This window comes from Phocoena phocoena, chromosome 1 (assembly GCF_963924675.1).
Source record: "Phocoena phocoena chromosome 1, mPhoPho1.1, whole genome shotgun sequence".
NCBI classification, from domain to species: domain Eukaryota; kingdom Metazoa; phylum Chordata; class Mammalia; order Artiodactyla; family Phocoenidae; genus Phocoena; species Phocoena phocoena.
In genome coordinates this window covers 114,703,986-114,728,437 of record NC_089219.1, presented here as the reverse complement: position 1 = coordinate 114,728,437, position 24,452 = coordinate 114,703,986, and the positions used below count along the sequence as shown (strand labels likewise).

Below are 24,452 nucleotides of genomic sequence, written 5' to 3'. Positions count from 1 at the left end.
TGGAGCAGGTCTTGCTCTGACCTTCTCAAGACCACAATCTTTTTTTTTCTGGGATGTCCCAGCTTAGGGAGGGTAATGCTATTTGCACAAGGAAGTCAGGGGGTGCTGAAGGTTGATGTTATAGAAAAATCTCTGCCCTCTGGCAGAAGGGCTCCAAGGCCCCTGTGTACTCCCAGCTGGGTACTCCACCAGAAGTGTTGGAAAAACTGCCAAAGTCACGCCTCCACGGAGAACAACATTACAGTCAATGCGTGGGCCATGTACAAACTGTAGACTGCTGCCTTCTTCCTGTTTTCGGCCTTGCTCTGCAGCCACAGCTGTTACCCCGGTGCGTTTTCTCTCTTAGATTCTGATTTATGCAAACTTACTTCATTAGTTTGCTCCTGATTCAGTCTTACTTGTACCGGATGAGGAGAGGAGGAAATTTTCCCCCAGAAGAAATCTTCCACTGAAGTATGTTTAAATCTAATATATATGAGGACTGCTGTCTTGTGCTTAAAATGATAAGCACAGGGTTAAAAGAGATTATCCTACTACTTCAACACAGGGTGCATGTGCAACTAGGAACACAGGGTTTGGAATTCCTATGACAAGAGATACTCAGAACCAACTCAGGCTTCTGGTTTCCTCACCTGATGTTTGTCCAAGTCTAACTCATGCCTTATGTTAATTCCATGATACCTTGTGCTTGGCTCTGCTTTTACTCTGTAAATGTGCCTGACCAGTCGTAGCCTAAGCAAAAGTCCAAAGCCACATCCGCGATGAAGAAACAAAGCTTCTGCCACCAGGAATTTGCCAGGTAGTCTCTGTGCCTGAGAATTTTCTGAAACAAGCTCCAAGCTGCAAGACTGAGCTCTGGACCCGTGCAAACTGCCCTGTCCAGTGTCCTATTCCATCCCCACCCCAGACCCATTCAAAAGAGTGGGTTACAGGTGCCTAGATGCCTTTTTTATTCCTTTTTTCTGCTATGCACCCAAAGCTGTGCTGCTCCTCAGTCCTCTGGGGACTACAGTTTTCCAAGGAGAGAAAGTGATTAATGCACAGGGTATTCCAGACCTCAGCACAGGGCAAACATTTTGGTACCACAGTTGAACTGAATTTTTTAAAGTCCTAGGGTAAAGCATTCCACTTGGAAGGCTTGGAGATTATAGATACTGGACTAGGAATCACCCCTCAGTGATTTAGAACACTTAGCATTTTCATCTGATGAGGAGACAAAGAGGCTTTTCTTAGGAATACTCTTAAAACTTCCAAAAGAACAGAGGCTCTGAGGGTTGGATAAACAAATGCCCTGAGAGCAAATGCAATTAGGGCTTTCAATGTTTCATGGTCTGCTGCAACTGGGATAGATAAGGAGATGAGATGAAAGCAGAACACAACTTTACTCATCTTTAATTCATCCGGAAAAGAACCCCTATGGCCAAAAAGGGATACATGCTTCCTATAGGGGTTTGTATAGAGGTCTCAGATCAAGAGATCTGGACCATGTGGATGTATGGATGCAGGGTATTTCTAGGCAAATTCATGCCTCTTCCTTCCATTAGGAATAGCAATAAAAGGGGCAGGAGAGAAACAGTACGGAACAAATAGAGTTCCTCTGAGTATTTCCCAGACTGATCCTCCATGTCTCATATTCTATCTCTGAAAGAGATAGCGTGGGTCTGAGACATCAGGGGAATGGGAACAGAAGAAAATGACCAATATGGCTTATAACAAGGATGAATGAAATATATTTTCCTAAAACTTCAAGCTTCACCATCTCCAAAGCCAACTCTAGTGACAGTCATCAGTATCCCTGCATTGTCTCAGAAAGTGTTTTCAGTTCACGGATAGAAACTTCAAAGAGTAATAACCAAGTCAAAGGTAAGGGTTGCCTTGTAGAAGGAAGTGATGCTGTACAGGGGCAGGAGGTGCTGGGGCTGAGCAGTTGAAAGCCCATGCGCCATGTCGAGGCAGGGTGGTAATGTGAGAAGTGGTCTGCATGTCCAATGAGCTGGACCTTTGAGTCTTGCTGAGAGCAAATGCTGAGAACACAAAGTGCCGCCCATCAGGGTCTCTGAACCCCATAGCCCTAGAATATGTGTTTAACTCTTCCCTCTAGAGCTCTTCCTGATACTCAGCCCCTCTAGGCCCATAGAGGGGAATTCAATGACCCTGACCTGTGAGACCCAGCCCCTCCACAGAAGTTAGATGTTCAGCTCCAGTTCCACTTCTACAAAGCTGGCAGACCCCTAGGGCTGGACTGGGACAGCATCCCAGAGCTCTGGATTCCTGCTGTGTGGAGGGAAGACTCAGGGTCCTACTGGTGTCAAGCAAAGGCAACACCACTCGGAGTCAAAAGGAGCCGCAGAGTCCAGATCCAAGTACACGGTGAGTTCCAGTGGGGGCCTCTGCTGGGGTGGGCTGAGAAGGGCAGAGGTACGAGGTTGGTCTTCCCTGACTGTTGTGTTCTTCTCCTGCATGCATGGATGCTGTTTGAGACATGTACCTGAGCTTCTTTTTATCAGAGTTCTTAAGGGGTCTTCCCTTATCCTTGCTATTCGCATTCAAGCAAACAAAAGAATTTTTAGGAAGCCCTTACCATGTGTCATCACTGTGCTGGAGGGTGTGGAGGAAAGAGCTGCATAATATATTGTCCCTGACTATGAGAAGCTGATGCCTAACTGGCCTCCTAAGCAACTAGGGTGAAATGTGTGGTGGTGTCATAAAGGTCGACTATTAATAGAAACTACAAAGAAGGGAGAAATCTGACTGAGGCGGTAAGAGGAGGCCTTGAGGAAAAGGCTATGGGGGAAGGACTTATGGAAGAGAAGCTGAGGTCTGATTTTGACAGATAAAAAGGAATGAGGGTGTTTTGTGATTCTGAACTGTGTTATTCCATATAACATGGTTGACGTTTCTGACATCCTCTCCCACTCTCAGACAAAGATGTAGCCATGATACCATAAAGCAATTGCTAATACCTTCCGAAAGCTGGGCTTTCCCAGACTTCCTCAAAACTCAACTCCGTGAACCTGGACCAATACAAAAAGCCTCTGGACAGTTCATATGCCATAGGCCCTGTTCTAGTGATTCACACATGTTGTTTTTACTTTTTTTTTTTTTGAATTTTATTTTATTTTATTTTTTATACAGCAGGTTCTTATTAGTTATCTATTTTATACACATCAGTGTATACATGTCAATCCCAATGTCCCAGTTCATCCCACCCACCCTGCCCACCGCTTTCCCCCCTTGGTGTCCATAAGTTTGTTCTCTACATCTGTTTCTAATTTCTGCCTAGAAAACTGGTTCATCTCCACGATTTTTCTAGGTTCCACATATATGCGTTAATATACGATATTTGTTTTTCTCTTTCTGACTTATTTCACTCTGTATGATACTCTCTAGGTCCATCCATGTCTCTACAAGTGAACCAATTTCATTCCTTTTTATGGCTAATATTCCACTGTACATATGTACCACATCTTCTTTATCCACTAGTCTGTCAATGGGCATTTAGGTTGTTTCCATGACCTGGCTATTGTAAATAGTGCTGCAATGAATATAGGGGTGCATGTGTCTTTTTGAATTATGGTTTTCTCTGGGTATATGCCCAGTAGTGGGATTGCTGGGTCATATGGTAATTTTATTTTTAGTTTTTTTTTTTTTAACATCTTTATTGGGGTATAATTGCTTTACAATGGTGTGTTAGTTTCTGATTTATAACAAAGTGAATCAGCTATACATATACATGTGCCCCCATGTGTCTCCCCTCTTGCGTCTCCCTCCCTCCCACTCTCCCCCTCCCACCCCTCCAGGCTGTCCCAAAGCCCCGAGCTTATATCCCTGTGCCTTGCGGCTGCTTCCCCCTAGCTATCTACCTTACTACGTTTGTTAGTGTGTATATGTCCATGACTCTCTCTCGCCCTGTCAAAACTCACCCTTCCCCCTCCCCATATCCTCAAGTCCGTTCTCCAGTAGGTCTGCGCCTCTATTCCTGTCTTATCCCTAGGTTCTTCATGACATTTTTTCCCCTTAAATTCCATATATATGTGTTAGCATACGGTATTTGTCTTTGTCTTTCTGACTTACTTCACTCTGTATGACAGACTCTAGGTCTATCCATCTCATTACAAATTACTCAATTTCATTTCTTTTTAAGGCTGAGTAATATTCCATTGTGTATATGTGCCACATCTTCTTTATCCATTTGTCCGATGATGGGCGCTTAGGTTGTTTCCATCTCCGGGCTATTGTAAATAGAGCTGCAATGAACATTTTGGTACATGACTCTTTTTGAATTACGGTTTTCTCAGGGTATATGCCCAGTAGTGGGATTGCTGGGTCATATGGTAATTCTATTTGTAGTTTTTTAAGGAACCTCCATACTGTTCTCCATAGTGGCTGAACCAATTCACATTCCCACCAGCAGTGCAAGATTGTCCCCTTTTCTCCACACCCTCTCCAGCATTTATTGTTTCTAGATTTTTTGATGATGGCCATTCTGACTGGTGTGAGATGATATCTCATTGTAGTTTTGATTTGCATTTCTCTAATGATTAATGATGTTGAGCATTCTTTCATGTGTTTGTTGGCATTCTGTATATCTTCTTTGGAGAAATGTCTATTTAGGTCTTCTGCCCATTTTTGGATGGGGTTGTTTGTTTTTTTGTTATTGAGCTGCATGAGCTGCTTGTAAATTTTGGAGATTAATCCTTTGTCAGTTGCTTCATTTGCAAATGTTTTCTCCCATTCTGAGGGTTGTCTTTTGGTCTTGGTTATGGTTTCCTTTGCTGTGCAAAAGCTTTGAAGTTTCATTAGGTCCCATTTGTTTATTTTTGTTTTTATTTCCATTACTCTAGGAGGTGGGTCAGAAAGGATCTTGCTGTGATTTATGTCATAGAGTGTTCTTCCTATGTTTTCTTCTAAGAGTTTGATAGTTTCTGGCCTTACATTTAGGTCTTTAATCCATTTTGAGCTTATTTTTGTGTATGGTGTTAGGGAGTGATCTAATCTCATACTTTTACATGTACCTGTCCAGTTTTCCCAGCACCATTTATTGAAGAGGCTGTCCTTTCTCCACTGTACATTCCTGCCTCCTTTATCAAAGATAAGGTGTCCATATGTGCGTGGGTTTATCTCTGGGCTTTCTATCCTGTTCCACTGATCTATCTTTCTGTTTTTGTGCCAGTACCATACTGTCTTGATTACTGTTGCTTTGTAATATAGTCTGAAGTCAGGGAGCCTTATTCCTCCAGCTCCTTTTTTCGTTCTCAAGATTGCTTTGGCTATTCGGGGTCTTTTGTGTTTCCATACAAATTGCGAAATTTTTTGTTCTAGTTCTGTGAAAAATGCCAGTGGTAGTTTGATAGGGATTGCATTGAATCTGTAGATTGCTTTGGGTAGTAGAGTCATTTTCACAATGTTGATTCTTCCCATCCAAGAACATGGTATATCTCTCCATCTATTTGTATCATCTTTAATTTCTTTCATCAGTGTCTTATAATTTTCTGCATACAGGTCTTTCGTATCCTTAGGTAGGTTTATTCCTAGATATTTTATTCTTTTTGTTGCAATGGTAAATGGGAGTGTTTTCTTGATTTCACTTTCAGATTTTTCATCATTAGTATATAGGAATGCCAGAGATTTCTGTGCATTAATTTTGTATCCTGCTACTTTACCAAATTCATTGATTAGCTCTAGTAGTTTTCTGGTAGCATCTTTAGGATTCTCTATGTATAGTATCATGTCATCTGCAAACAGTGACAGCTTTACTTCTTCTTTTCCGATTTGGATTCCTTTTATTTCCTTTTCTTCTCTGATTGCTGTGGCTAAAACTTCCAAAACTATGTTGAATAAGAGTGGTGAGAGTGGGCAACCTTGTCTTGTTCCTGATCTTAGTGGAAATGCTTTCAGTTTTTCACCATTGAGGATGATGTTTGCTGTGGGCTTGTCATATATGGCTTTTATTATGTTTAGGAAAGTTCCCGCTATGCCTACTTTCTGGAGTGTTTTTATCATAAATGGGTGTTGAATTTTGTCGAAAGCTTTCTCTGCATCTATTGAGATGATCATATGGTTTTTCTCCTTCAATTTGTTAATATGGTTTATCACATTGATAGATTTGCGTATATTGAAGAATCCTTGCATTCCTGGAATAAACCCCACTTGATCATGGTGTATGATCCTTTTAATGTGCTGTTGGATTCTGTTTGCTAGTATTTTGTTGAGGATTTTTGCATCTATGTTCATCAGTGATATTGGCCTGTAGTTTTCTTTCTTTGTGACATCCTTGTCTGGTTTTGGTATCAAGGTGATGGTGGCTTCGTAGAAGGAATTTGGGAGTGTTCCTCCCTCTGCTATATTTTGGAAGAGTTTGAGAAGGATAGGTGTTAGCTCTTCTCTAAACGTTTGATAGAATTCACCTGTGAAGCCATCTGGTCCTGGGCTTTTGTTTGTTGGAAGGTTTTTAATCACAGTTTCAATTTCAGTGCTTGTGATTGGTCTGTTCATATTTTCTATTTCTTCCTGATTCAGTCTTGGCAGGTTGTGCATTTCTAAGAATTTGTCCATTTCTTCCAGATTGTCCATTTTATTGGCATAGAGTTGCTTGTAGTAATCTCTCATGATTTTTTTTATTTCTGCAGTGTCAGTTGTTACTTCTCCTTTTCCATTTCTAATTCTATTGATTTGAGTCTTCTCCCTTTTTTTCTTGATGAGTCTGGCTAGCGGTTTATCTATTTTGTTTATCTTGTCAAAGAACCAGCTTTTAGTTTTATTGATCTTTGCTATCATCTCCTTCATTTCTTTTTCATTTATTTCTGATCTGATTTTTATGATTTCTTTCCTTCTGCTAGCTTTGGGGTTTTTTTGTTCTTCTTTCTCTAATTGCTTGAGGTGCAAGGTTAGGTTGTTTATTCGAGATGTTTCCTGCTTCTTAAGGTGGGCTTGTATTGCTATAAACTTCCCCCTTAGAACTGCTTTTGCTGCATCCCATAGGTTTTGGGTCGTTGTGTCTCCATTGTCATTTGTTTCTAGGTATTTTTTAATTTCCTCTTTGATTTCTTCAGTGATCACTTCATTATTAAGTAGTGTATTGTTTAGCCTCCATGTGTTTGTATTTTTTACAGATCTTTTCCTGTAATTGATATCTAGTCTCATGGCGTTGTGGTCGGAAAAGATACTTGATACAATTTCAGTTTTCTTAAATTTACCAAGGCTTGATTTGTGACCCAAGATATGATCTATCCTGGAGAATGTTCTATGAGCACTTGAGAAAAATGTGTATTCTGTTGTTTTTGGATGGAGTGTCCTATAAATATCAATTAAGTCCATCTTGTTTAATGTATCATTTAAAGCTTGTGTTTCCTTATTTATTTTCATTTTGGATGATCTGTCCATGGGTGAAAGTGGGGTGTTAAAGTCCCCTACTATGAATGTGTTACTGTTGATCTCCCCTTTTATGGTTGTTAGTATTTGCCTTATGTATTGAGGTGCTCCTATGTTGGGTGCATAAATATTTACAATTGTTATATCTTCTTCTTGGATCGACCCCTTGATCATTATGTAGTGTCCTTCTTTGTCCCTTTTAATAGTCCTTATTTTAAAGTCTATTTTGTCGGATATGAGAATTGCTACTCCAGCTTTCTTTTGGTTTCCATTTGCATGGAATATCTTTTTCCATCCCCTTACTTTCAGTCTGTATGTGTCTCTAGGTCTGAAGTGGGTCTCTTGTAGACAGCATATATAAGGGTCTTGTTTTTGTATCCATTCAGCCAATCTGTGTCTTTTGGTGGGAGCATTTAGTCCATTTACATTTAAGGTAATTATCAATATGTATGTTCCTATTCCCATTTTCTATATTGTTTTGGGTTCGCTACTATAGGTCGTTTCCTTTTCTTGTGTTTCGTGTCTAGAGAAGTTCCTTTAGCATTTGTTGTAAAGCTGGTTTGGTGGTGCTGAACTCTCTCAGCTTTTGCTTGTCTGTAAAGGTTTTAATTTCTCCATCAAATGTGAATGAGATCCTTGCTGGGTAGAGTAGTCTTGGTTGCAGGCTTTTCTCCTTCATCACTTTCAGTATGTCCTGCCACTCCCTTCTGGCTTGTAGGGTTTCTGCTGAGAGATCAGCTGTTAACCTTATGGGGATTCCCTTGTGTGTTATTTGTTGTTTTTCCCTTGCTGCTTTTAATATGCTTTCTTTGTATTTAATTTTTGACAGTTTGATTAATATGTGTCTTGGCGTGTTTCTCCTTGTATTTATCCTGTATGGGACTCTCTTTGCTTCCTGGACTTGATTAACTATTTCCTTTCCCATATTAGGGAAGTTTTCAACTATAATCTCTTCAAATATTTTCTCAGACGCTTTCTTTCTTTCTTCTTCTTCTGGAACCCCTATAATTCGAATGTTGGTGCGTTTCATGTTGTCCCAGAGGTCTCTGAGACTGTCCTCAGTTCTTTTCATTCTTTTTTCTTTATTCTGCTCTGCAGTAGTTATTTCCACTACTTTATCTTCCAGGTCACTTATCCGTTCTTCTGCCTCAGTTATTCTGCTATTGATCCTATCTAGAGTGATTTTAATTTCATTTATTGTATTGTTCATCGTTGCTTGTTTCATCTTTAGTTCTTGTAGGTCCTTGTTAACTGTTTCTTGCATTTTGTCCATTCTACTTCCAAGATTTCGGATCATCCTTACTATCATTATTCTGAATTCTTTTTCAGGTAGATTGCCTATTTCCTCTTCATTTGTTAGGTCTGGTGAGTTTTTATCTTGCTCCTTCATCTGCTGTGTGTTTTTCTGTCTTCTCATTTTGCTTATCTTACTGTGTTTGGGGTCTCCTTTTTGCAGGCTGCAGGTTCGTAGTTCCCGTTGTTTTTGATGTCTGTCTCCAGTGGCTAAGGTTGTTTCAGTGGGTTGTGTAGGCTTCCTGGTGGAGGGGACTAGTGCCTGTGTTGTGCTGGATGAGGCTGGATCTTGTCTCTCTAGTGGGCAGGTTCACGTCTGGTGGTGTGTTTTGGGGTGTCTGTGGCCTTATTATGATTTTAGGCAGCCTCTCTGCTAATGGGTGGGGTTGTGTTCCTGTTTTGCTAGTTGTTTGGCATAGGTTGTCCAGCACTGTGGCTTGCTGGTCGTTGAGTGAAGCTGGGTGCTGGTGTTAAGATGGAGGTCTCTGGGAGATTTCCACCGTTTAATATTATGTGGAGCTGGGAGGTCTCTTGTTGACCAGTGTCCTGAAGTTGGCTCTCCTACCTCAGAGGCAGAGCCCTGACTCCTGGTTGGAGCACCAAGAGCCTTTCATCCACACAGCTCAGAATAAAAGGGAGGAAAAAGTAGAGAGAATTAGTAGAAGTATGAGTAAAGAAAGAAGGAAAGGTGGAAAGGAAGGAAGGAAGAAGCAAAGAAGGAAAGAAAGGAGGGAAGGAGGGAGGGAGGGAGGAAGGAAGGAGGGAAAGAAGGATAAAAGACAGAAAGAAAGATGATACAGTAAAAATAAAATAAAGTATAATATAGTTATTGAATTAAAAAATATTTAGAAAAAAAAAAGGGCGGATGGATAGAACCTTAGGACAAATGTTGGAAGCAAAGCTATACAGAGAAAATCTTACACAGAAGCATACACATACACCTTCACAAAAAGAGGTAAAGGGGGAAAAATCATAAATCTTGCTCTCAGAGACCACCTCCTCAATTTGGGGTGATTCGTTGTCTAAAGGAGGGAAGGAAGGAAGGAAGGAAAGAAAGAACGAAGGTAAAGTATAATAAAGTTATTACAATTAAACTTAATTATTAAGAAAAAGAATTTTTAAAAAAAAATCATGGACGGATAGAGCCCTAGGACAAATGGTGGAAGCAAGAGTATACAGACAAGATCTCACACAGAAGCATACACGTACACATTCACAAAAAGAGGAAAAGGGAAAAAAGATCATAGATCTCGCTCCTAAATTCCCCCTCTTCAATTTGGGATCATTCCTTGTCTATTCAGGTATTCCACAGATGCAGGGTATATCAAGTTGATTGTGGAGCTTTAATCCGCTGCTTCTGTGGCTGCTGGGAGAGATTTCCCTTTCTCTTTGTTCTCACAGCTCACAGGAGCTCAGCTTTGGATTTGGCCCTGCCTCTGCGTGTAGGTCGCTGGAGGGCGTCTGTTTTTTCGCTCAGACAGGACGGGGTTAAAGGAGCCGCTGATTCGGGGCCTTCGGCTCACTCAGGCCGGGGGTTGGGGGATGGGGGTAGGAGGGGCACTACGTGCGGGGCGGGCCTGCGGCGGCAGAGGCGGCGTGACGTTGCGGCAGAGGCCGGCGTGACGTTGCACCAGCCTGAGGCCCGCCGTGCGTTGTCCCGGGGAAGTTGTCCCTGGATCCCGGGAACCTGGCAGTGGCGGGCTGCACAGGCTTCGCGGAAGAGGGGTGTGGAGAGTGACCTGTGCTCGCACACAGGCCCCTTGGTGGCGGCAGCAGCAGCCTTAGCGTCTCCCGCCCGTCTCTGGGGTCCGCGGTTTTAGCCGCGGCTCGCGCCCGTCTCTGGGGTTCGCGCTTTTAGCCACGGCTCGCGCCCGTCTCTGGAGATCCTTTAAGCAGCGCTCTTAAACCCCTCTCCTCGCGCACCAGGAAACAAAGAGGGAAGAAAAAGTCTCTTGCCTCTTCGGCCGGTGCAGGCTTTTCCCCGAACTCCCTCCCGGCTAGTCGTGGTGCACTAACCCCTTCAGGCTATGTTCAAGCCGCCAACCCCAGTCCTCTCCCTGAGCTCCGTCCAAAACCAAAACCCGAGCCTCAGCTTGCAGCCCCGCCCGCCCCGGCGGGTGAGCAGACAAGCCTCTCGGGTTGGTGAGTGCTGATCGGCACCGATTGTCTGTGCAGGAATCTCCCCGCTTTGCCCTCCGCACCCGTCGCTGTGCACTACTCCGCGGTCCCGAAACTCCCCCCTCTGCCTCCCGCAGTCTCCGCCCGCGGAGGGGCTTCCTAGTGTGTGGAAACTTTTCCTCCTTCACAGCTCCCTCCCACTGGTGCAGGTGCCGTCCTTATTATTTTGTCTCTGTTTTTTCTTTTTTTCTTTTGCCCTACCCAGGTATGTGGGGAGTTTCTTGCCTTTTGGGAGGTCTGAGGTCTTCTGCCAGCCTTCAGTAGTTCTGTAGGAGTTGTTCCACGTGTGGATGTATTGCTGGTGTATCCGTGGGGAGGAACGCGATCTCCGCGTCTTACTCTTCCGCCATCTTCCAATATATCTGTGTGGTTTAATTTTTATACAAAAATGTAACTACTTAAAATAACTAATCAGCCACTTAGAAGAGAAATACAGTTAGCAGTTCCAGCTATACTGACAATCTCCCAGGTAAAGTCATTGCACTAATTCTTATTTGCCTTAGAATATTGTCACATGGTTTTTCTTCTCCCTGAAATATTTACCCACACATCCAGACATATGCTTTTTGCTGAGTGTTTCTCACTTTTCAGCTTAAATGTCATTTTCTCCAAGAGGCTTCACCTGACCACACAGCTTACAATTCTCTTCTATTATTCTTCCTCAGAGTACCAATAACTTCACACATTATTACAATTGATTATTACCTATTTATTTGTATGTTTAATCTTGGTTTCCTGTTCTCCATTGAGCAAGTTGGAGATGGGGCAAGAGAGGACAATGTGAGATTCTTACTTAAATTCCAAGCTTTCTGGGCATCTTTGGAGACGTCACCCCAACTATACTGTGTCTATGGAAGTGCCTTTTGTCATGATAGGATTAGGTCGTATGGTTCTAAAACCAAAAAATGTTATAGGTGTGCAGGTACAGAGCCTTGGGCTCAAGTCCAATTCTGGTATTAACTGTCTTTGGGAAGCTCGCTTAACTATTCTGGACCTAAATCTCTTCATCTGCAATATGAAGGATATGCCCAAATAATTGCCAGGATGTCCTCTGAGCACACAGTGACATCTTGCAATGGGCATCCTGGAACAAGGCACATTCCCTGCACAGGGGCTGTATGAAAGCACTGAGAAAGAGAGTTCCCTCATTGACATGTATGTTCATTTGTTTGACTTGCAGGAAGTCGTTCAGCCAGAGATCCACTCAGGTGAGACCTCTGCTATCTCTGTGTGCACAGTTAATATAGAAAAATCTATTTCAAACAATTTTTTGAATTGTTCTCTCTCATGAGCTTTTTTCCATATTTTGTCATATGCAAAACTGCTACTCCAGTGTTCTTCCACTGGTAACTTCATTTGCTATTCCTCTTCTTTTATATATTAACTAATTAATTTAAATCCTTTCATCATTTTTCCTAATTTGTCTCCCTCACTAAATCTGCAGAATAAGACAGTTCACTAAATCTGCAGAATAAGACAGTTCTATTATATTGACCAGTTTCGTGCATTTATTCAATCAACCAATATCTGAGAGTCTGTAAGTGATTTTGTTGAGTGCTAGAAAGCATGAAAATATGGAGAGATCTTGAGAGTTTTAAGTATCCTAGAGTAGTTAAGATATACACACATTTCCATAATGCAGGCCAGAGAATAAGTAATAAACATACTGAAAAATTGTTGATCAAGTTCCTTAGAAGAGGAAAAGATTTTTTAAAATTTATTTTTGATTTTATTTTATTGAAGTGTAGTTGATTTACAATGTCATGTTAGTTTCAGGTGTACAGCACAATGATTTAGTTATATATTCTTTTTCAGATTCTTTTCCCTTATTGATTATTATGAAATACTGAGTATTGTTCCCTGTGCTATGCGATAGGTCCTTGTTGGTTAGAAAAGGAAAAGATTTTTAAAATACTTCCATCGGGGGATATCAGTGTTTAGTTGATGCATTTTATACTGTGTTATTATTTTTGCCAACAAAAAACAGATTTTTTTCCAAATCAGAATAGCACTTTTTCAGTGATGCACATGCAAGAGCATTTTCTTCTTTCCCTTCCTCAAGCTGCTTGTTCTACTTAGCAACCGGTTTCCATCTGGGGTGAATCAATAATTTTTCATTCAATATTTATCGAGCACTTATGATGTGAATGGCACTATTCTGGGTGTGGGCAATACCACAGTAAGCTGTCAAATAAGAACCGTACATTTGTGGAATACATACTCCAGTGATACTCTGCAATGCCCTGCTCAGCACAAGTATAGGGCTTGTATCAGACAGCTGTGCTGATATCTGATTTCCCCATAAATTAACATTCTATTCAGGACACTTTGTAACATGCTTCTCTCCTTCAGTGTTTTACTCATAATCCCAGATAGTTGTGTCTGGGACATCTAGGATGCTATCCCAGAGAGATAGCATGTGTTTCTGTGTTTGCAGGAGCCTTCCCAGCCCTGTACCCCAAGAATCCACCTACCTCAACTCACAAGCCCCAGAGCAACTACACCCTAACTCTGAAAATGGTGAGGCTTCCCAAATGACCTGGGCCAAAGTAGGCAGACCAAGCTGGGGAAAAAGCAATAAGGTGATGTCTATTAACCAAATCTGACCCTGCTGTGTCCCAGCCACCTCTACAAATAAATGACTCATCTATCTTCATGGCTGTGATAGGTGGTAGGTATGGAGTGGGTTAAATGGCAGGAAGAAGGGACTGTGTCATGTCACGATGCCTCCTTTTTTCTCTTTCAGTGAATGTTGTAAGTGGGGATGAGGTTTATTCTTTGGTGTACTGTGTGCAGCAGGAAGAGCAACTGGCAGCAGGTGAGACATGAGGGAGTGAATTTGTCTCTGACTTTTGTCTTTCCTGGAACCGGGAGGATAAGCAGTGACTGTGTATGGCAACATGGCTCTGTTCTTTGGCGCTGCTGCTTCTGCTCTTGGAGCTGACTATGAGCATTGCTGTGCCTTATATGAAGATTGGCCTTTGGTCTGGAAGCTGTCTTGAGTAGATGCCAGTGCTGATGCTAACTTGGCCTCCTGTATATCTCACTCCCCAGTCAGATGCCAGCATTGGAGATGGTACCAGCTATGTACTCCCTGTAGCACCCCAATACAGCTGCCTAGTTGTGGCTGTTGTCCCATCCTGTACCTGGTGGGAACAGAAATGCTGAGAGGTACAAATGCCAGGAGGGGCTGGCAGACCCTCACTCCCCTTAGGTACTAGTTTTCCTCTGTACAGTAAGGAGTCATATTTGTGATAGGCAGAAATGTGAGACAGAAAATATTAATGGAAGTAAGTCCATGGGAAATAGACAGGAGAGAAAGAAGCCTTTAACACTAATTTAATGAAGGACTTTAAATGGAATCTCACATATGTTTGTCTCCACAGAAGAACCCCCTGGGATGCATACTGGGGATAAGGTGAACTAGAATCCCTGTTCTTTCCTCCATGCTCTTTCTCTCTTTCTTCTGGGGACAGGTGCTCAAATTTTTTAAATTATGGCCACTTAGGAAAAACAAGATATCTCATGGTCTATCTCCTACCTTATCTCCTCACACCACAGGGATAAAAATATTTGATTATAACAGTAAAGTGTCATTGTACAAGGTAATTTTAGAGGCTCACATATACTTTTTTTAGCAATGGACATATGGAAGGTTCGTAGCTAAACTGTAGTGCATGCTTAGTCTAAAAATTCTATAGATTTGAAAATCTTTATCCTGAAATACTGTTGAACCATACATACAATATTTTGTGTTTAACCAAACAACGTGTCAAAAACTAAATTAATATTGAATAAAGCTAACCTAAGTGATTTTTGTCATTAAATAATCAGTAATTTCTGAACCTTGATCAATTCAAGACTTCACTGATGATACAAAAAATGCTTTTGGGGCTTTCCTGGTGGCGCAGTGGTTGGGAGTCTGCCTGCCAATGCTGGGGACACGGGTTCATGCCCTGGTCTGGGAGGATCTCTCATGCCGCGGAGCGGCTGGGCCCGTGGGCCATGTCCGCTGAGCCTGCGCATCCGGAGCCTGTGCTCCGCAGCAGGAGAGGCCACAGCAGTGGGAGGCCTGCGTACCGCAAAAAAAAAAAATGCTTTCAAAAAATTGCATAAATTCCAACTCTGCACGTGTGCAAATAGAGTAGGTGCTTTGTATTTGAGTCTAGTATGGTGAGGCAGCCAAATATCTCAGGACAGAGTTCAAGTCCTTGATAAACTCCAGTAACAGGCTAAATTTAGTTTATGAATACAAAATTATGACATCCTTGAAAAATTATGGTCCATGGAACAGCCTAACAATGACTCATAAAAACGAGAGAAGGCTTTGTATGGGTCAGTTTGCAGCTCATCAGGAGCGTCTCAGTAGCCCAACAGTGGGACGCAGGCCCTTTGAAAATGGTGGCCTAGGGCCACAGTCTTCCAAGAGGCTCCAAGTTTTGTCTTGAGTGGTGCACCATGATAGGGTGCATCCAGGCTGACTGGAAGAGGACTGGGGAAGAGGACCTGTGGGAAACATGTTTGACTTGTCTTCCCTGCTCAGGTTCTATCCATGTATCTTTGCTTTTAGAACTCCTCAGCCATCTATTCTAGGCTGAAGAAGGCGGATCTTACAGATGTGGACTATGAAGATGCTATGTAAAGTTATAGAAGATTTTGCTCTTGGGAAACCATACATGACCCTATACCTCCAAACTAATATGTCCTTCAGAGATCCTGTGAGAATCAGCGTTCCAGTACACCTCATCCAGGTGCTTACCTCCATGAGATTATTCCTGCATCTACTGTGAAGTGAAGTTGGCTCAAGCTTTGAAGAGATCACCCAGGAGAACCAACATGAACTCAGGAGTGGGAAGAACTTTGTTACTAGAACCAGATTCCTATTGGTTCTTTCAGGTACAGGTCAAACTCTGCTCTGAGTTCTTTTTACAAGAGGAAACAGGACAGGAATAAAAGAACTTGAGGTCATGGGGTAGAGGGACAATGAAGCTTAGAAAGCACGAACCCAAAGTTAGTGATTTTGTGGGACTGCTCCATACAGAAAGCTGTGTCCTTAATTTTTTGTCCAAGTGCTTTCTCTGCTTAGACAGTACAGAGTTCCAACCCTGCCCCTTATGTTAATCATCCTATTTCTACATAAAATATGTGACTCAGTGAATTTGGGGGTCACTGTTACCAAACTAAAATTAAAGCAAAGTTACATAAAATACCATTGCAGTTATACTAAATTTTAATGACATATTTTGTATGTCAGGCCAATCTAGGTGCGAATCTAGACGTTCCCATATTTATAAGGAGATATAATCTCAGGAGGTTTCACTACACCCAAAGTTCTGTATTTGTTGCAACCTCTAAAAGCTTTAGGAATATGTTTTCTTCCTTAATTCACAAACTTTTTGAAAATGTGATAATATGGTTTGAAGTCTGTATTTTAATTTTAAAGCAATCATAAGCTAACACATAAATTAAAACATTTTAAAAGTATATAATGTAAAAGTTAAAGTCTTCCCTATAAGTTGCCACAAGTGGTACCCATTGTTAAAAGCTTAGCATTGTTAAAATCTTAGCTCTGCAGATATTTTTCTATTTTTCTGTAGAAACACTTTTACATACATGTGAATATATAGGTATTTAGAAATATACCTATTTAATAAAATATCATGAAATATTTTAAAGTCTGTATGTAGATTATTATACATTTTAAAAGCTGTGTAGTATCCTGTTATATGATAAATCATAATATATTTTTTCTTTTGCTAAAATATAAATAACATAAAATTTACCATTTTAACCATGTCTTTCTTTATTTTCCAGTTATCAAATTCTTTTTATTCATTTTTTTCCTCATTTGTGTTTCTTCTATTTTTCTCTTTTTTAATTGAGGTAACGGTTTATAACGTTATATAAATTTTATGTGTATATTATAATTTGACTTCCATTTACACTACAGTGTGCTTAACACCAAAAGTTTAGTTTCAGTCGACTACCATATAGTTGGCTCCCTTTACCCACTTTGCTCTCCCCCACCTTCTTTTCATCTGGTAACTGCTAATCTGTTCTTTGTATCTATGTGTTTGTTTTTGTCTTGCTTTTGTGAGGAATGTAAGATAGGAGTCCAGTTTCATTATTTTAATATGAATATCCAGTTTTCCCAACATCATTTATTGAAGAAACTATCCCTTCTCCACTGAATATTCTTAGCTCTCTTGTCAATTATTAATTGACCATATATGCCTACATTTATTTATGGGCTCTCAATTCTGTTTCATTTGTCTATGTGTCTGTTTTTATACCAATACCATACTGTTTTTATTATGATAGCTTTGCAATATAGTTTGAAATCAGGAAGTGTGATGTCTCCAGCTTTGTTCTTCTTTCTCAATATTGCTTTGCTTATTTGGGGACTCTTGTAGCACCAAACAAATTTTAGAATTCTTTGTTATATTTCTGTGAAAAAATGTCATTGGGATATTGATAAGGATTGCATTAAATGTATAGATGGCTTTGGGTAGTATGGACACTTTAACAATATTAATTCTTTCAATCCATGAGCAAGGGATATCTTTCCATTTATTTGTGTCTTCTTCTATGTCTTACATCAAGGTCTTATAGTTTTAAATATACAGACCTTTCACCCCCTTGGTTAAATTTATTCCTAAGTATTTTATTGTTTTTGATGCTATAATACATGGGATTGTTTTCTTTATTTCTTTTCAGATAATTTGTTGTTAATGTGTAGAAATGCAACTGATTTTTTGTGTGTTTATTTTTATCTTGAAATTTAACTGTATTTTATTACTTCCAGAAGATTTTTGGTGGAGTCTTTAGGGTTTTCTATATATAAATCATGTCATTCACATGCAAAATTTTATTTCTTCCTTTCTGATTCGGATACCTTTTATTTCTTTTTCTTGTGCAATTGCTTTGGCTAGGGCTTCCAGTATTATGTTGAATAGGATTGGTGAGAATGACCACTCTTGCTTGTTCCTGATGTTAGAAGAAAAGTTTTCAGCTTTTCACCTTTGAGTATGATATTAGCTGTGGATTTGTCATATATGGCCTTTATTATATGGAGGTACATTCCTTATATACTCAATTTTGAAAGTTTTTTTATCATGAAAGGTTTTGTCAAATGCCTTTTCTGCATTTATTGAGATGATTTTAATTTTTAATTTTTAGTCTATTAATTTGATATATTACAGTTGTTGATTTGCATATGTTGAGCCATCTTTGTATCCCAGGAATGAATTTCACTTGATCATGATATTTGATCCTTTTAATGTGTGGTTGAATTCAATTTGCTAGTATTTTGTGGATTTTTTTTTTTGCATCTATATTTATCAGGGATATTGGCCTGTAGGTTTTTTTTTTTTCTTTTCTTTTCTTGTAGTGTCCTTGTTTTGCTTTGGTATCTGGGTAATTATGGCCTCATAAAATGTTTTTGTACATGTTTACTTCTCTTCCATTTTTTGAACAGCTTGAGAAGAATTGGCTTTAATTCTTCTTTAAATGCTTTCTAGAATTAACCTGTGAAACTATACAGTCATGGGCTTTTCTTTTGGGGGAAGTTTTTGTACTGATTCAATGTCCTATTTATTACTGATCTCTTCAGATTTTCTGTTCCTTCATGATTCAGTCTTCATTGGTTGAATGTTTCTAGGAATTTATTCATTTTTTCTGTGTTGTCCAATTTGTCAGAATATAATTGTTTATAGTAGTTTCCTCTGATCCCTTGTATTTCTGTGGTATTAATTGTAATGTCTCCATTTTTCACTTACAATTTTATTTATTTGAGTCCTCTTTTTCTTGTTTAATCTAACTACAGATTTGTCAATTTTGTTTATTTTTTCAAAGAACCAGCTCTAGCTTTCTTATTCTCTTCTATTGTTTTCCTATTCTCTATTTCATTTATTTTTGCTTAATCTTTATTATTTCCTTACTTCTGCTAACTTTGAGCTTAGTTTTTTCTTGTTTTTCCAGTTCCTTGAGGTACACTGCTAGGTTGTTCATATGAGATCTTTCTTTTATGTTTTTTTAAATGTAGGCTTTTATAGTCATAAACTTTCCTCATTAGACTGTTTTTGCTGCATTCCCAAGTAATGGTGTGTTATGTTTTTATTTTATTTTGTCTAAAGATATTTTTTGACTTCTCTTTTGCTTTCTTCTTTGATCCATTTGTTGTTCAGAAGTGTGTTGTTTAATTTCCATTTATTTGTAAAATTTCCAGCTTTCCTCCTGTTATTGATTTCTAGTTTCATACTATTGTGGTAGGAAAAAAAATACTTGATATAATTTATTTCTCCTTAAATTTGTTGAGACTTGTTTTGAGGCCTAACATATTATCTAGCCTAGGAAAAGTTCTATGTGTACTTGATAACTGTGTGTATTCTGTTGCTGTTGGGTGGAATGTTCTATATATGTGTGTTAGGTCTATTAGGTCTGTAGGGTTGTTCCAATTCGCTGTTTCCCTATTGATTTTCTGGATGATCTATCCACTGTAGAAATGGGATAGTTAAGCCCCCCACTATTATTGTGTTGGTGCTTTTTTCTCCTTTAGTTCTGTTAGCATTTACTTTACATATTTTGGCATTCCAATGTTGGGCACGTAGATATTTACAATTGCTATATCTTCTTGATAAATTGACCCCTTTTAGATTATATAATGACCTTCTTTGTCTCATGTTATAGCTTTTGACTTAAAGTCTGTTTTGTTTGATATAAATATAGCTTCTCTCTTTTGGTTTCATTTACTCAGAATATTTTTTTCATTCCTTCATTTTGATCCTATGTGTGTCCTTATAGGTGACATGCTTCTATTGTGAGCATATATAGTTGAGCCTTGTTTTATTACCCACTCAGCCTTTTGATTGAGGAATTGAATTAATTTACATTTAAATGATTCTTGATATGTAAGAACTTACTAATGGCATCCTATTCATTATTTTCTGCCTTTTTGTAGCTTCCTATTCTTTTCTTCCTCTCATTGTTTTCCTTTCTGAATTGATGATTTTTCATAGTGGTATGCTTAGATTTTCTTTTTGTCTTCTGTATATCTACTGTAGGTTTTTGCTTTGTTGTTGCTATGAGGCTTACATAAAATATCTTATAGATATTACAGCCTATTTTATGCTGATAACAAGTTAACTGCATACAAAATTTCTACCCTTTTACTCCTTCCACATTATGTTTATGATGTCACAATTTACCACTTTTTGTATTGTGTAACTATTAACAAATTATTATCATTATATTTATTTTTATACTTTTGTCCTTTAAACTTTATACTAGAGTTAAGTTATTAACACATCACCATATTGTAGTATTACAGTATTCTGAATTTAACTATATATTTACCCTTACCAATGTGTTCTATGTCTTCATATGCTTTTATGTTCTTTATTAGCATCCTTTCACGTCAACTTAAAGAACTTCTTTCAGCATTTCTTATAAGGCAGGTCTAGTGGGTGATGAGCTCCTTCAGCTTTTGTTTGTTGAAGTCTTTATCTCACCTTTGTATCTGAAGGACAAATTTTCCCAGTAGTTTTCTTAGTTGTTGTTGTTTTCTTCAGTATTTTGAATATATCATCCCACTTTCTTCTAGCCTGCAAGGTTTGATAATATTATGGGTGTTCCTATGTATGAGATTTTTTTTTTTTTTTTTTGCTATTTAAATATTCTTTCTTTGCCTTTGCTTTTAGACAATTTTATTATCATGTGTTTTGGAAAAGATTGGGGTTGAAGTTTTGGATGACCTATTAGCTTTATGAACTGGATGTCCAAATCTCTCTCCAGATTTGGGATGTTCTCAGCCATTATTACTTTAAATGAGCTTTTTGCCCCATTCTCCCTTTCTTCTTTGGGGATTCCAATAATGAATAGATTATTTCTCTTAATGGTAGCTCATAGTTCACATAGCATTTCTTCACTCTTTTTCATTCTTTACTTCTTTATTCTCCTCTAATTAGATAATTTCAAAGACTGTGTCTTCTATACTTCACAGATTCTTCTGCTTGATCTAGTCGATTATTGATGATCTCTGTTGCATTTATTTCATTTATTGTATTCTTCAGCTCCATGATTTTTTTTTTTTTTTTTTTTTTTTTTTTATGGTACGAGGGCCTCTCACTGTTGTGGCCTCTCCCGTTGCGGAGCATAGGCTCCGGATGTGCAGGCTCAGCGGCCATGGCTCACGGGCCTAGCTGCTCCGTGGCATGTGGGATCTTCCCAGACCGGGGCACGAACCCGTGTCCCCTGCATCGGCAGGCGGACTCTCAACCACTGTGCCACCAGGGAAGCCCAGCTCCATGATTTTTGTTTGGTTCTTTTTAAAGATTTCTGTCTCTATGTTAAAATTTGCATTTTGCTCATGTATTATTTTCCTGAATTCATTGAATTGTCTTTCTGTGTTGTCTTATAGTTCACTGAACTTCCTTAGAATAGTTATTTTGAATTTTTTATTGCATAAATCACAGATCCATATTTCTTTGGAGCTGGTTATTGAAAAAAATGATTGTATTCCTTTTGTAGTATTATATTTCCTTTATTTTTATATCTCTTGGGGTCTTGCATTGCTGTCTTCACATTTGAGGAAGCAGTCTCCTTCTCGTCTTTACTGGCTGACTTTGGGAGAAAAATACTTTCTGTCAGCCCTGCTAGGAATTCTAAGGCTTTCTTAGAACTTTTCTATGGGTACACCTGATCCACATTTCGTGTTCTCTCTTGTAAGAGAATTCTTAAACTTGTATGACTTCTCTTGATCTGCCAGGCCGGGTGCTGCCAGACTCCTTTTTGCTTTCTCTAGGGTGGTCCTGAATGCTTAAGTGGTGTCATTTCTCCCAGGTCCACAGAGCTGGTTCAGCTTTCTGTGTGTGCTCACTAGCCACCTTCAAAGGCTGATTCTTACAGCTATTGGGAACATACATAAAGAACCATTCCTGCAGTGGGGGAATGTGTGAGTGAGGCCTGTGGAGTGCTATTGGTGCCTGTGGGCCAGTTGGAGGGATCTGCAGGTGAGGCATCCCCAGTGGTTCACAAGCAGACATCCTGATGGATTCTGTGATGCAGTTAGTAGCACTCATGTCCCTCTGGTCCTCTCTGAGAGCCCTATCTGCCACTTTCCCAGTTGCTCCCCACCACTCAGTCACACAGCACACCTCAATATTCCCCTTTAATCTATCCAATATCTGAGTTTTTTGCTCTGAGAGTATGTCAGAAATTCTCTGCTGGACTCCTGGATTTCCACAAGACTCTCTTGTTCTTTGGTGATTGTCTAAACTGGTGGTCTTGGAGGAAAGACAGAAGAAAATTCTTATTCTGCTATGATGATAATGTCACTGTGGTCCAATTTCTTTCTTTATGAACTTTTACTTTCTAGTTCTTTTTGTTACAATCTGTGAGTTCATTTGTCCAGAAGGTTCAAAAGCAGAATTTAAGACTGATAGTTTAGATTTGCTCTCAATAGTTTTAATACTTTATTCCATGGTCTTCCTGCTTCTATTGTTGCCTTTGAGAAAATTTCCCTCAGTTTAATTGTTGTTTCTTTGTAGTTAATCTGTCTTTTCTCACTGGTTGCTTTTAAGTCTCTCTATCTTTTGTCTTATGTAGTTTCACTCTGCTGTGTCTAAATATGAGTTTATTTTGCTTGAGATAAATGTTTCTTAAACCTGAGGATTCATGGCTTTCTTCAAATTTAGAAAATACTTAATTATTATCTCTGTTATTATATTGCCTCATCATTGTTTTAATTCTATCCTTCAGAAATTCATATTAGAAGTTTTCTGGGCCCTCTGACTTTATTCTCATGACTCTTAATTAGTCTTCCAATTTTTCATTTCTTTATTAGCCCTGTTGCATTCTGGGCAATTTCTTAATCTCTATCTTTCAGTTTACTAATTGTTTCTTCAGCTATATCAGTTTAACCAATTTCTTTCTTATTTCAATGACTACATTTTTTTTTTTCTTTTCCGATATGTGGACCTCTAACTGTTGTGGCCTCTCCAATTGTGGAGCACAGGCTCCGGACGTGCAGGCTCAGCGGCCATGGCTCACAGGCTCAGCCGCTCCACGGCCTGTGGGATCTTCCCGGACCGGGGCACAAACCCGTGTCCCCTGCATCGGCAGGTGGACTCTCAACCACTGCATCACCAGGGAAGCCCCCCCTTCTTTTTTTCTTCTCAGAGATATTAGTAGCAAAATTTTTAAAGCATGGTTTCTGAAGAGTTGTCTGGTTTTACATTTTGGTCTCACCATTTACTAGTCCTGCAGTTTGGGTCAACTTAATTAACCTTTGTGTGTTTTTCATGCTTAAAATTGGGATAGCAATTGTATCTAATATATGACATTGTTTTGCTAATTATGTAAAATCGTTTGTTTAAAATGCTTAAAAGTATACTTGGCACACATTAAGTTTTCAAAAATATTATTATTATAACTTTTCAAATTTGTCTTTTTATTATTTATAGTATTTTACTGTTATGTGCTTAATACAATTGATTCTTGAACAACATGGGTTTAAACTGCATGGGTCTACTTATATATCTTTTTTTTTCAATACATGTACTACTACATGATTCATAATTGGTTGAATCTGCAGATGCAGAACTACAGATATGGAGGACCAACTGTAAAGTTATATATGGATTTTCGATTGCATGGAGAGTTGGAACCCCTAACACCTGTGTTATTCAAGAGTCAACTGTACTTTATTATTTTAACAACCTTAAAATAGTTTAAATACATTTAATATTCTATAATTCTTAGATAGTTCTTCTGAAGTTTTAGGTATTTAAAGCCTGTATTTATTGTATATTTTGAATCTTGTTCTTCATAAGTTGATGAGTTTTGTGATTTTAGATTAAGAAGCTTTTTGTGCAGTGTAGGAATTCCATGCGACCTGGGTTTCTGACTGTGTCCCTCAAAAGCCATTTTGTATTTACTTCTTCTAAGCCCTGGGTGGTCACTGGCCCAGGACCAATTTTTATAATAATTCTTTATTTGGGATTTCCCAGGGCACACACAGGAGCATGGCACAGTCCTGGGCTTTGTTGTTTCAGAGGAAACTTTCTATTTTCCCCAAGCTTGTACAAACACAAGCTTACTTGGCATCTATCTGTGCTTGTGGGTAATTTTTTTTTTCCTCACCAAACCACTCATTTATTAAAAAGAAAGTCTTGTGATATTTTAGTTTCAAGTTTCTGCTTTTCGTAGGTCCAAAACTTTGTCTATTGATTCCACATAGACTTTAAGTGCAAACCTCATACAAATTATTTAGTGAAGTATTTTATCTCCTACTCCTCCTAGGGGAACAGTAATGTAATTTACATGTTTAACACTCTGTTTTCACTTCCTTTTTTATCTGTAATAGGGGAATTTCCCTTCTTACATATTTGGCTATGCATTTTAAAACTTATGTAAAAATTATGCATCCCTGAATGAATGTATGAATGCTTTTTCTGACTGGGAATTATACCTTTGTGAACTGGGAAAGAGTTGCTAGGAGAGCATGTTAGAAGAGTGAGCAAAAACCTCTGAAGGGAAATTGAGATTGAAAGCCAGGGTATAATTTTGTGGTACTTGTTTGTTTTCTGTCACCAACAATTGATGTTCAACTG

General features: G+C 39.1%; 1 pseudogene; it reads left to right on the top strand.

The window, feature by feature from the left end:
• The first annotated feature begins 11,917 nt into the window (after positions 1-11,917).
• The window catches only part of LOC136138661 (Fc receptor-like protein 2), a 34,550-nt pseudogene continuing 22,015 nt past the window's right edge, over positions 11,918-24,452 (top strand).